The following is a 12,160-nucleotide window of genomic DNA, read 5'->3' as shown; positions in this document are numbered from 1 at the left end:
GGGCAGAAGGAAACAATTTTCGAAAGATATAGAATTTATACAGAAATGCCCCCCCCACTGTAAAGACTTTAACGGCCTAAATGTAACGTTCTACTCTTTATATCTACGATAATAAATATTTTTTATATGTTCTATTTGCTGTTCTATTTCTATTTGTTGTTTTCATTTTTTTCGTAACAGGCTCTCGGCACGACATCTGGTATCTGCGTCAGTGGGAGGTGGTTTACGGTAAAACGGCGACCATTACCATGTGATTTCGCCGATGTTTGTAAACATGCGTCAGCCACATGTGATTCTGGCGATGAGGAAAGAGTCTCCAGCCGCTCGGCCAATCAGTGACCGGGGGAGTGTCAGGGGCGGGGTTCTCGTCTTGCGCTATGGAAAATCGTTAGGGGAATACACTGTGATAACGCGCGCTCTGAGATTGATAATGGCGACAGTAACGTCGAAACCTGAATCAGATGGACTGATCGTTCAGCGAGGACCGGGTCTGAGTGCCACCGGCCGGGAAGTGGATGACACTCCTTCGCCACGGGCTTGGGATAAACACGTAAGTTATTTATGCTATTACATGGCCAAAGAGACATAATACTGCGTATGTTGCGTAGAGAATACCACTATGTAATTCATAACCACTGGATTGCTGGATGAAAAGGTAAGAATAAAAGCCCAGGGGCGCTATCGTGAGAGTGTAAAGAATGACGAAAGAAAATAAAAGTCTTCCTTTCACAATCTTATAGGCTAGGGCGCGGAGGCTTGATGGCAAAAAGCGGTTTTAAACACTTTTGTAAAATCACGGTGCTTCATCATCGATATGACAACAGGTAAATTAAACTGCGTCAGCGCGAAGTCCGACAAGCCACTTGAAATCCAGTGGGAATTTCCGCTGCGATGGTTGAACGTGCTGCGAAGGCATGACAGCGTAGTTGAGCTCATTCCGAAACTTGACTTGTGACTGTTTTTAACGTTAAAATGAGGATGTAAACAAAGCGTGGTGTCGACAGGGATGGCGTGTCAAGGAAGAGCTCGGAATAGGATGCTGCGCAAGAGATGGATAGTGCGTAATCCTGTTGTGGGAGAGGACGATGTTACGCAGTTCATATTGGCACGATCATTAAACAGCCAGTGGCCTCATTTTTCATTGTGTTGTCATCATTAAAGTACAGTTTTGAATAAAGACTAGCGTACATATACGTGTTGTGCTCTTATTTGGGGGATTTGAGAGGAAATAAAAACTTGAGCGTTTAGTAAGCAACACACTGGTGACGCAGCTTGATTTGTGGGTTAGGTATCAAGCAACATTTGCTGCGTCACAGAGATCCCAGGAGGTCCTTAATAGTAACCTGGGAGTGTGCACTTGATCTTTCAAAAACAAGCTGTATATCCAAAACATAGGGGGTGCTATTGAGTAAGACAATAGCTGGCAATATTATTTGCTGTGCAGAGATGTTGACACACAGGTATTTTTCCTCTCGAATGACCACTTGGTGTTTTTCCTCTTTATCTCTGGGGCCTACTAAACCCTACGCTATATTGGTGGCATGGTCAAAGATAACCGGATTATAAAACTTAAATAAATTACTCACAGCCTTAAGCTGCTAGTCGTAGTTTTGCAATCCTCGCTGTTACTGTAAATTGGAGCCATTTAGCAGATTTGTCACACTTTACTAGAGCTTGTAATGTACCCCTGCCAGAGCACAATAGGACACTGACACGCTTGATGTGATAACACCGTTGTTGCTGTTGGCACTGAGGCGGCTGGTCTCTCCTACCTTCCTTATGACCTCAGTGAAGAAAGGTGTGGTCCCTCCTACTGCTAACCTGTCAAAGGGACAGAAGATAAGGTGCTTCGCTGCCTCTCAGAGACCAGGTGAAAATGAGACACACAGGCGGAGCAAACGCCATCCTGTCAAGTGGATTTGTTCACTCAATGGGTGAATCAGCAGTAACCTCATGAGTTGCGAAACCACTGGCAGGGAAATGGAAAGCGAGAGGAAGACAAAGAAGGGGAGGGGACCTTTTGAACTTTAATTATGTGTACTGAATAGAAACTTGACTCCCAAGGGAATGTCATTATGGTCGGTTTAAAACTGAGGTAGAGGTTACGGGAGAAAGCACAATCTGATCACCAAAGGAGGGTCGGAGTGGCCTCACAGCAAAATATCACATAGGCCCATTTGCATTATCTTGAAAATATGAATCAGTAATATATTCTGAATTAGGTGTTAAAGGCTGCCAGAGGTCATTCGAATATTCTTCTCTGGGGTGAGAATCAGGCCCCGTGTAGTCGTAATGTTTACCACGTCTTAAAAGGCTGACCAGCAGAAGCGACCCACTTTCACAGACAAGGAAACGTGACCTCAATAGTTATTTTGCTATTCTTTTGGGGGGAGGCGATGGCTCTCAAGTCAAACAAACAGAAGCCTTCAACCCAGTTTTATTCAGACTTCATGGAGAAATTTCACAATAGGGAAGTTACCAAAAACTACTACAAAACAATCCCTGCTTTTAGAGCCGGAGCAAATGCAATTCAGCTGATTCAGCTGGTCCAAAAGTGGATGCGGCAAAGAGGTGCTTTTCAAAGACGAGAGAGGCCGTGTGAATCCACTGACGGATGTGTTTACAGCAGGGGGCCAGCATCACCTGTAGCCCACATAAGCCTTCAGAGAAAATAGTGAGCGACCCACTGCCTCTTAAAACAGATCCCTCCTACACACAGATTACAGAATAGGAGGTGGCACAGAGCCGAGAGATGACAGTGCTAAATTTAAACTCGGAGCACTGCTGGCCTTGCCAGATGATGATGTATTAATAGACAAGTGTGAGGCAGCATTCATTTGCAGGTATTGTTAGCTGCTAGTACCTAATGTGCTGTGAAAGAGGCAAAAACAGCTGGAACCCACAAGTCTCCAGGCACCTGCCATCATTAAATGCCTCCATATTTCTTGTTTTTAACTACTGTAAATACTTAAGATCAAACGAATATAGGAAAGTGAAACAGTACCATAGCTTATTTGTATTTTTCAGTATTTTTGTCCAAAATAACTTATCAGCAGGGAGCACTAACCTGGTTTCACCTCTCTCGGAAAGTGAAATCGAATTTGTTTTTACAGCCACGTTTGAAATATTTTAAATCTGTGTATACTTTTCTCTCTACTTGTTTAACTCATAACCCCACTCTTGTTACCACCATGACATCTGATATTTCCCATCCCAACAAGAAGAGTAGGAGCCAGGACAACGTGATAAAGTGTAAATCAAGTCTTCCGCCTGTGGCGTTCCCATTTATTCCCACCCATTGTGCAGCAGATCCAATAAACAAAGTGTCAGGCTCATCTGAACGCGTTACGGCTCTAACCTCTAAACATTTTTCAATTTGTTGCTCTGAAGTGAAGGTGATGCAACATATGAGGAGACATCCAAGTTTTATAAGATCCAAATATTTGGAACTTTTAGGACATTGTCTGTACAGACAAAATCAACAGCAGATGAGGCTTAATAGTTCCAGACAGGTATCATGTGATTCTTTTTTTTTGCCTCAGCTCCTTTAATGGCAGTAAATCAAAAGCAGTGAACATCAACTTTAAAGTCAAATTAGTGCAGCTCTCCAATGTGTTGTGTACTCCACATATATACATTCACTTCTGTGAACCAAAATATTCTGTAGGTTTTTTTTTTAAGCAGCCCGATTGTTAAGGATTGTTCAAAAACACATTACCTCGATGAGTTCGCCCCTCTCACTCCTGATAAATTAGGACCTCTAATCTGTAAGAGGATTAACCACCTACCCTGTTTACACGTGCACACAAGTACACAACCCCTCCCCCCACCGTCACACGCACACGGTGTCACACATATGTAGGCATTCAGCATTCATTTTACGTCACCTGCTCTAATGTGACCCAACCCAGTGTCCCTCTCTCTGTGACACATTAACAGTCTGCTGAGACTGGGATTGTGTGCGTGTCGGTATATCGACACACACGCACTGAGACGCATGTTACCATCCTGTAATCCTTTTTTAAAGCAGTTTGCCTATGATTTTAAAGGTAAAGGTGGTGATCGCGTGCAGCTTGATATTGTGACTTCAAATTAAACCACTAGTTGCGTAACTCAAACCGGAGTGATGCGCCTTTAACAAGCGGTAGATGGTCAGGTGACTTGGCAGGGGAAAAAAAACTGCTTCGATGCTGAAAGCAGCTTCTGCACACACAATAGATGGCGAAAAGAGCTTGTAGTAAAAAGAACAAGCGATCAGGACAGACGTAGATACAGAGTTCACGGCTAGTACTGTGGCGTGGGAGGAGTCAGAATAAACAGGGCAAAGACGGATGAAAGGAGTGTCGCGGCCTTTAGACTACACTGTCTGCCTGAGTTACTCCTGAAGCTGGTACTGTATTCATGTAAATACTGTGAGTTCCTGTCAAAACCAATAGCTTTGCATTTTGTTTAGACACAAATATATATCTGCATAATAGCACTGGCCGCCATATATTCCCTATTGTTTTTTATTTACTAGTGGCAGTACAGTACTAGTAGCAGTACAGTACAACTGCTTTTGTTTGTGAATACAAGACATTAAACTACAAGTGAGGAGGATTAGAGATTCACTGACAGGGAAATTATGCCTGAAAAACACATGATGGTTTTGGGATTAGTTTCTACGTCACATTTTCCCATCAGCAGAACACAGTGAGCTGATATAGTGCAGGATCATGTCAGCCTTTTCATGCTCGACCCACAAATAGAACGTGGTGAGTTTTCACATTATTTGTCTTGGTGTTGCGCTGTATTTCCAGCAGAAACCAGGAGCAGCAACAGAGAACGTCTCAAATGAGTTCCCTATGGACATAATGTACTCTGCATACCTTATAGGGATGAACAACAGGAGTTCTTACTAATGAATACTTACCTATTTCAGGACCTATTTTTTCCATTTTGCACCACAGTCAACTCCACTTGGACCAAGAGCAGGACTGGATGCCTGAGGCAGACCCAGGAGAGGCCACAGTATCCTATTGTGCATTACAAAGAAGTCCACAGGGAGCTGCAGCGATCTATTTTTCCACAGTATGATTCATCGACAATTTTTGTTAGGGTTCATTTCTGGTGCCAAGCTGCTACTGTGCCCTTTATTACATTGAGATCTTGGTCACCTGATGCTCTCCTGATGCAAGATACTGAGCTGCTGTGTCATTCTGAAGTGTTCTGTCCATCAATCATTGGTTCTTTTCGTTGCTCTCAGTGCCAAAGAAGTGTCTGAATCTTCCTGAGTCTGGAGTTCTTATTTAAATTTGTCTCCGCTTGGAAAGTTTTAATTCTACAGTAGCGACTTTAAACTTTTTAGCTTGAATCTTTGAGCTAAAATCAAATGTGTCTGTAGCACATATTACACATATTCAGTAAGCTGTACTTACCATAAAGAGTCAGCTTCATTGTGAATAAGGAAAACAGTTGTATTTTTTTTGTTTCAAATTCATTATCTAAAAGTTAAAGGGATGTCCATCAAAAATGCTTTTATGTAATTTCAACACCACAGCATGAGTTCTCCCTTTGAAAAAGCCATAGATCAGTGCCTTAAAAAATGTTTTTCTCAATAACGTAGTCAAAATAAAAAGCTGTCATTCATGAAACTAGTGTTACTGCCATTTCAAAGGGCATCATTAATTACATTGGGCAGGTGGCTATGACATCAGGAAAGAACATCTGCCTAATGGGAAATTTAATTAGTATTATTTTTATTTGTACACAAATCAAATTTACTACCTTGTGGGCTGAGGTGCTTCAACAGTATTAGAACAAATCAGTTCAGCATGTTGATTAACTTCATTGTCGTCTAATTCTCAACCACAAAATGTGCCAGAAATTCTGGTTTGATTTTGTGTTCCCACAGACACTGGACAAATCAATTGTAAAATGATGTGCTCAAAGTGGTTACAGCAGTGTTTCTATTTATTTTATTTTCTAATTTCAGATGAGGACATGCCTTCAGACAATGGATTCTCTCAAAGTCATCCTCCCCAGGGAACTGGTTTCAGATGGTGTCTTAGAGTACAAAATCCCATCTAGCACCATTTGAAATCGGTGTTCTTGAGTGGGAACAGACTTCAGGAATGATGTCACCGAACCATATTCTTTATTAGGTTGACAGAAAGTTTATTGCATTGTTTGTGTCATAAATTTACATGTAGCTCTAGATTTCTGATACATTCAGATAATTGATTGATTTATTGATTTAAAAGTATGAAAAACAGGATGCTGACAGCAGTATGGTGACCAACAGTGCGCTTGTACATTTCTCCATGTAATATTCCAATCCTAATGCTCAGCAAATCCGAAAAAAACCACCATTTGATCCCAGTTCTCTGAGCACTAGACCCCCCTCTTACCAAGGCTGACCGTTTTCCTCTGGTGTTCAGAGTTTCCATCATGTCTAGCACCATTTGAAATCGGTTACAATGTGGAGGGACTATCAACAAAGATTTTGCTTCAGTTGCAGATGGAATTCCACTAGATGGCAGCATTGCACTACAACTTCCAGAATTGTCCAGGCTTGCCAATAAAGAATTCTTGAAGCAGTATATTATTGTAGGGTCCTTGCCTTACAATATAAAGCCTGTTGAGGCAGCTGTTGTTGTGATTTGGTGTTATATTACTGAACTGAACTGACAGTGAAAGATTTTCTGAGTAACCCTCATTCAGGAGACCAGGAAGAAACGTGCAGGGTGAAGCAAAACTGTTTTAAAGGATTAAAAAGGAGAAAAAAAGACCCTTTGCCATGTTCCAGTCACTCAGCCATGTTATCGGCAAATTACAGACATGTCTTCTGAGTTTCTTCCAAGAACATAAAAAAGGGATTATATGCTTCAGTGGTTAACTGGTCCAGATGTTGTGGTATAGGGTTCATGTAGTTCTTTAAAATGTACATCTGTCCTTTAGTCATCAAAAGAGTGTATTGCATTTAAATTATGCACATGACAGTTTTTCTAAACAGTCTTAGCCTGACACTAACACTATCAATATTATCTAATTATGTGTAATATATTTTGTTTTCAAACTTTTTGGATTAATTTAGTAGCAACACCATACCATTTTTAGGGAGACAGAAGCTCGGCATCAGCTGCTGAATCATTTTTAATTATAGCCTACAGTTTATCCAGTGTTCATGCAGGATTTGTTTTTCTTGTTTATGAGCTCTAAGCTAAATCATTTCTTGTAATCATTTAATACGTGCCTACCAGACTCTCACGCACTTCATTTACCTGGACACTAGATGGGGAACAAGAACCAGTATTAGCCTAAAACATTAAGCCACTAAATGGCAACCTTTTCACCCTCTACAGGTCATGTAGCTGACACATGCATTAAAACTGGGGTCTTTTTGAATAAATTATTGAAAATTCTTAATTAAAGTTTCTGAGTGATTAACCCTCACAGCTGAGGTTAACAATCTCACCCAAGAGGGTTCAGAAGTGCATAATTTGAAAAGGTTAGCAGTAGGTTACCAGGAATCAATCTAACCACTACATAAAGATTCATTTAAGTCTGTATTTAACATCACAAATCAGACAAAATTTGACCACTATATAGATATTTTTCAGATTTTTTTTATAGTTACCCAACTATTTACACTTAAAAAGTTATATTTCATACTATATTATGCAAAGTATCAAAGCTGGCATTATAAAAAAAAGTGCACTGGCAATGAGAGTTTTGCTTTGTTTCTTTCTCACAACAGCTAAGCTCCAATTGAATTTTGCTCTTTGTAAGTATGGGGACATACTGTCTTTAAGAATTATATCTAAAAGAGCTACAGAATGATTAATTATAGTCACTGACCAGTCAGGTCACAAACCTATTACAGTTCAGTAAATGTTAGGCAGGATTTACTATTAGGTTCATGAATTACAGATCTGCCACCACCTCTAACATCCTTTGCTTATGTTGAACCACCAGCTGAAAGGTCTCCTTACTGCTTCCCAAATCCTCCTCTGACATTTTCTCTTAAAAGAGAGTAACAGGGTTAGCCGCTAAGTGGTGTCATCTAACACAGCTTTTTATTGATTTCCCGCTGCTAGCCTTATCCAAAAAAAGTGTGAAGTCTAGGTAAAATAAAATGGCATAAAAGAGGCTACTGAAAGGCTATCCTCAAATGGGGTAAATCTCAATTTGACCTTATTTTTATCTGTTGTGTCTGGAAAGAAGGAAACCGGGGAGATAAAGCCATCATCAGAGCGTTTCTATATCAACAGCAAACAAAAACATACTCCACTCCATTTATTTCCATAAAGACAAAGTGAGTCATAGGGAGTTTCTTAAACATGGCATCATCTGCCTCATCCATTTGTGACCAAGCCCTGCTCTGTGGTCTAGTAGGATTGGTATCACTGCTTGCTTAAAATTACATAGTTGCCTCTGACCTCAGCAGCTGCAGGAGGAAAACTGAAAAACCACAGATTGGTCATAGCAGACACGATGTTTAGAAGCACTGCAGTTGTTTTATTACCAAGACAACACTTATGAATTAAGAAGAGAATATTATAACCTCTTAAAAATGAGAAGTTGTTGTCATTAACTTAAAAAAACAAAACAAAATTTGGCTTGTAAAGCTTTGATTAGTCTGGAATCACCACTTGTTTACAGTGACCAATGTTAACTAACATTAGCAAGCTTCAGATATCTGTCACCAAAGCTGTTTGACGTTTTAGTTCTGTATTTATACTAATGTTAATGTTAGGGACTATTACAAAAACAACTTGTAAGGCATTTCATTAAGCTGAGTCTGTTATCTGACGAGCGGGCTCACGCAGAGCACAGAGGCAGATGGAAACAAACAATTTCCTTTAGCCTTCACTGGCTAAAGTACAAGTCAAAATCCAAAAAGAGGCAAATAAAGCAGAAACCGATGACAAAATCATATGCACCTGAAAAATTGGGAACAAAGCCAGGTGGAAACAATGAAAGGGGGAAAAAAACAGGAAGTAAAATCAAAACAACAGACAAGAGAAAGGTTCAAAGTAAAACAGAAAGTGGTCAGAGGACAGCTGAGACAGAGACACAGAATGAGAATAAATACAGTAGAAACAAATTTATAATATGGTCCAAAACAGAAAAAAACAACAACTCAGGATGATGACAGCATCTAGAGAAATTGTATTGACATTTGGCACACTAAAAGTCAGTGTGAAATGGTGGGCAAGCTTCCTTGCCCTCTGAAATCCACAAAGCTGAGCCAACTCTACTGTGGAAAAAATGTGGAGGGAGTATAACCTATACTCCCTCTATAACCTATAACCTATGCACAAAACTCTTGAGTTGCATTTAACTGTTTAGACTGAGCATTTAATGTTGAGAATGTCCACAGTTTGTAAAAAGTTGTACAAAAGCCTTTAGAGAAAAAAATGCTTCTGATTAGAAGCAACACTACACTGAAAAACAATTAAGTCTCATTGTAAGTAATATAAGTACATCATAAGTGTTAATATAACTAACGGTGATGGTTTCCATATTGTTGAAGGTGCTTGCAGTAAAAGCATGTAAACATTTACAGTGTGATACAGATGGTGGGGCATCCCTGTTTAACATCTGTTTTTTGTCTAATTCTCAGTCCTAAGTGGGAACCATTTAGCTCTTGTCTTCAGCGTAAAGATTTCCATCCGCCCCACTCATGAGAACAGTTTTAAAGAGGGGTTTCCTCATTCTCCTTTCCACCACAAAACAGTTATGCCAAAGCCACTCTCTAAATTCCCACCATATTTTGTGTAACTCTGGAAGAGCTTCAGACAACACACGTGAATCATAAACAAAAGTACTCATGCCCTCTCTTCCTGTTTGGCTAGTGGTTTACTTCACAGTTACACGTTTTTATCAGTCTGACGTTATGCCTTTTCTTGTTTACCTCATGTGTAAAACTGCATCATTTCCACTGTTACAGTGCTCCCACCCCCACCCCAGCTTTACCATGTTGCTGGAAAATAATGCCCCTCATCCGCAAAAACATTTCCTCCCCTTTGTGTTGTGACATAATCCAAAAATTAATTATGATCTTGAGAAGTTCATGTGATGGGAGCCAGCCTAAAGCCCACTTGTGCATTTGATTTAAAGCTTGCTAAATAAATGTTTGATTTTTTGACAATACCATAACAAGCGTATGAACTAAAATTAATAATGTCTGAATTTCTATTATATGAACAGAAAAAGAAAGAAAACTATTAGGAAAAGAAGAGAGATGCCAGCGCCACATCTTTTTTCTTCACAAACAGGACAAAAGCTCATGGAAGTCTAATGGAAAATCAAGAGGAGCTAATGGAGTTACTTTTAAGTATAACCTTATGCATAGCACATGGAACTCAGAAAGCCAGGGTTTTATCACTTCCTTCCTTTATTTTTCTTTCCCAAGAAGGAAAATCTTATTGGCTTCATGTAAATCTGCTCTTGTGGTTCTTTTTAAAGATTTTCTGACAGTGACAGTTTTTTTAAGGTTTTATGACCGTGATGATACAGAGTGAGCCGCTATGGGTGTGGTATTGAAGGTCAGTGGAAAAACAAAGTTAAAGAGTAAGCAGAATAAATGTTACAGATTTTGGTGAGTGGAACACTTGGTCAGACACAAAAGACAACCAGCCTGTTTTCTGTTTTCACTTGTTTTTCCAACTTTCCATTTGTTTTTGTACTCATGTATTTGTGATTGTTAAAGTTACAGAAGAGGGTCGGTAAAGTTGGCTGGTCAATATATGAAAATTACACAGAGAACTGATTTTGTTAACTGCACAAATGGGTATTGTTAAAAATCACGAGACTGGTTGGAATTAAAGGATCAAGGCTGGTAATTAAAGGGTAAGCCACTTTGATGACAACTAGGTGACTAAGCCTTTTAAAAGACTGGCCAATATTGTGAGTTCGTCATGCTTCATCCCTCCCCAGACGCTGGATTTGTCATCATGTTGTTAGAGGGTGTGTTGTAATGTTCTGTTCAAAGGAGAAGCCCAATGAGATTCTTAACTCTTAATCATTAAAGCATGGCTTTAGGGGTGGCAATATTGGTCTGAAATTGTTACAAAACTTTTTGATGGATGGATGATTAAATTGTGCAAAGACTTTAGTTGCCAGGAAACAGAATTACTTTGACAATCCAAGGAATTTTCTTTTCATTTCATATCTGTGGTTTTGACTCAGTTGGTGAATGGTTTGCAAAAACAAACAAACATGTCTGTGTGTTTGTTTGTTTATTTGTCCCCCAACTCCTGCTAGCCTAGGAGTTAAGCAACCACACTTGACACACATGCAAATCTGAGGCCCTTGAAGGTTCGTATTTATATCAAATCTTATACAACATTACGGTGTTGCCTAACAACCACCTAGCAATGGGCTGAATGGGTTTTTTTCTTTATGGACCTTATATAAGGATTGTCTTTTTAATTTCATTACAGTAGCATCTCTTTAAAAACAGAGTACAAGTCCTAGCAACCGCCTGGTAATGAGATAGAATGACACATTTTTAGCATATAAACTACGTCCACCACACCTATTTTTTTTCCTTTCCTTCTTTTTTTCCTTTTTTTTAATCGAGTATGTTAGTCTCCACCCAAACTCCAGCACCCGGAGGCTCTATGACCAACAGAAACAGGGCAAAGATTATTGAGTGTAAGAGCCACAATTCAAGACAAATCATGGAGCATCTGTGAATACATCAATAAGATGGCCCCTTTAGCTGGCTGCTCCAGAAATGCCTCAGGCAACTGAAGACAGACAGTGATGTGTGCTATGGGGGATTGCATTTATTTAATTTTTTGTTTCTGCAGAGGCACTTTCAGTTGTTTATTTGTCACATACTGCTACTGAATGTCTCAGTGACGTGATTTTGGTTATGCTCAGCAAACAATGGCTTCAAAGGAAGAAAAACTTTTATAGGACAAAAAAATTCTTAGTTTTGTTTTTGTCACGATAAGAAAAACAGACTCATCAGATGTATCCTTTTAATACAGAAAAGTCCAATGCAAAGTGGACATGCGACCAGCAAGCAACCCCATAAACATAGTAAATTTCTTTTTTAAGGTGTCTTATATGGAGGACCACAACGATGCGCGTGGCTCTTGTGGTCCTCCATAGTCTTATGGTGGATTCTTGTTTTTGCCAAGATTGTCAAGGTTTCTGAGAAAAA

At 39.7% G+C, this 12,160-nt stretch overlaps 1 long non-coding RNA gene across 1 annotated transcript; it reads left to right on the top strand.

Moving 5' to 3' along the window:
- Positions 1 to 261: 261 nt before the first annotated feature.
- Positions 262 to 6,581, top strand: LOC109202234 (uncharacterized). Its single transcript, XR_002062189.2, has 2 exons — positions 262 to 550; positions 4,950 to 6,581. It is a non-coding gene; the product is annotated as an uncharacterized LOC109202234 (long non-coding RNA).
- The last annotated feature ends 5,579 nt before the right edge of the window (positions 6,582 to 12,160 follow it).

The sequence above is a fragment of the Oreochromis niloticus genome, linkage group LG5 (assembly GCF_001858045.2).
Source record: "Oreochromis niloticus isolate F11D_XX linkage group LG5, O_niloticus_UMD_NMBU, whole genome shotgun sequence".
NCBI lineage: Eukaryota > Metazoa > Chordata > Actinopteri > Cichliformes > Cichlidae > Oreochromis > Oreochromis niloticus.
This window is presented reverse-complemented; position numbering and strand designations above follow the sequence as displayed.